This window comes from Prionailurus viverrinus, chromosome B2 (assembly GCF_022837055.1).
Source record: "Prionailurus viverrinus isolate Anna chromosome B2, UM_Priviv_1.0, whole genome shotgun sequence".
Lineage (NCBI taxonomy): Eukaryota > Metazoa > Chordata > Mammalia > Carnivora > Felidae > Prionailurus > Prionailurus viverrinus.
The window spans coordinates 64,365,936-64,367,701 of record NC_062565.1 but is presented as its reverse complement, the minus strand read 5'-3'; the positions used below and the strand labels follow the sequence as shown (position 1 = coordinate 64,367,701).

General features: G+C 43.5%; 1 pseudogene; it reads right to left on the bottom strand.

Moving 5' to 3' along the window:
* Positions 1–213: 213 nt before the first annotated feature.
* LOC125166070 (60S ribosomal protein L10a-like) lies at positions 214–736 on the bottom strand (annotated as a pseudogene).
* Positions 737–1,766: the final 1,030 nt, after the last annotated feature.

The following is a 1,766-nucleotide window of genomic DNA, read 5'->3' as shown; positions in this document are numbered from 1 at the left end:
ACAGTTCCTATCCCATACAGGGACTCAAGGGTGCATGAATCCCAGCCATCTGGAAGTTTGGTGGTGGTGGGTGTTGTTGTCATTGTTGTTGTTGTTTTCTAAAAAAAAGTGATCTGAGACTGAAAAAGTTTTTTAAGTAAGCATAATATGAACACTGTAAGTGACAATTGTTACTGTTTTTAATGGTAGCAGAAGGGTTTATTAAGCTGTGCATTAGTACAGGTGCGAGGGCTTGTCCATGGTGCTCTTGATGTATAAAGCCCAGACATTCTGCCGATTCTTCCTGAGCAATGATACCAGGAAATTGACAGCCAAGTAGGTATTGTACACAAGCTCATCATCTGCCATCTTCATAGGTGGCCAACAGCCACTGCCAGACACAGCACCTTCTTCATCTGGAATTAGATCATGGGCTTCACTTCATCAACTCTGGCCACCATGTAGGTCAGCAAGGAAGGGAAATTGCCAGCCTTATTCAGGCCAGGATACAGGATTCATGGGATCTGCCTGATCAGAGATTCTGAATCCAGAAAGGCATCATACTTCTTGGCCAGCTTCTTGACTAATTTTTTATTCTTGAGTTTCTTCAGCAGCTCAATGTCCATGTGGGGACTATCCACAGCCTTGGCCTCATCACAGTGCTGCTGGTTTCCCCAAACACATACAGAGACCTTGAGGTGGGGTGTGGACTCAAGCCTGATGGTGCCCAAGAAGTGTTGGTCCTTCCATGGGTCATAGTTCTTCAAGATGATCTGCAACTCCACCATCTCCAAAAATTTCCCACACTTATGCTGGTTCCCACGCAGGACTTCCAGCACCGCCTAGAACAGGGCACTTCAGGAAACTGCTGCTCATGTTGCCTTGTGCCACAATAACCAGAAAAGAGAGCTGGAAGTTTGGATTAAGGCAAGGAAATGATTTTTGTTTGACCTGAGCTTTTATTAATGTCAACACAGTCTCTGTGTGTTGATCTTTGGGTCTGGATATTTTAAGAATCTTTCACAGAGCAATACAAGTATGATAACACACAAATGACTTTGCAGTACTAATAACATTCAGTGTGTGTTGTAAGGAAGAGTGTTTAGATCTTTATAGACATTCTCTCTTCAATTTTCAAAACACCATGAGGTGGACAGGAAAGGTATTCTCACCTTTGTTTTACAGATCAGGGTGCTGAGAAGCATCAAAGCTAAGAAACTAGCTCCAAGTGAAAGCACTAGTAATAAGTACACCAACAGGCCCACCCAAGTCTCCTGTTTCCACCCCAAAGTGCTTTTTATCACCCTTCCTTGCTTCCGAATGTCTCAGAGGAGTCATTCCCATCTTTCTCAGCAAACAAAAAGCTCTAAAAGAACCAGGGTATGTGGGAAAAGGTATGAGTTGGAACATCCCAGATTCTCACTCCCTTTTACATTCAAGCCATTTGTCTAAGAAGCAACTTGGGCTCTCTTTCCAGTGACCTGATTCCAACTAACAAGAGAATTACAGTTCTGTTTCACAGCATTATGTTTTATAATTTTTCATTTTGAAAGCTTTCTCCATGGTCAGGTATAAGCCTGGTGGTAAATAGATGATGTATTTCTCTGTGTCTTCTTAAAGGTGGTCCCATTCAATGCATTTCCCAGCGGCTCATTACCCAAGAGAGACTGGAAGGCTGGCGGCTTGTATGACCTCATTTTCAGGATGCACTGCTGTCTGTCTAACCCATTAGCTATCTAAGCCATCTCGTTGTAAGACTAACTCCGGGCATGGGTTGGAGGCAGGCA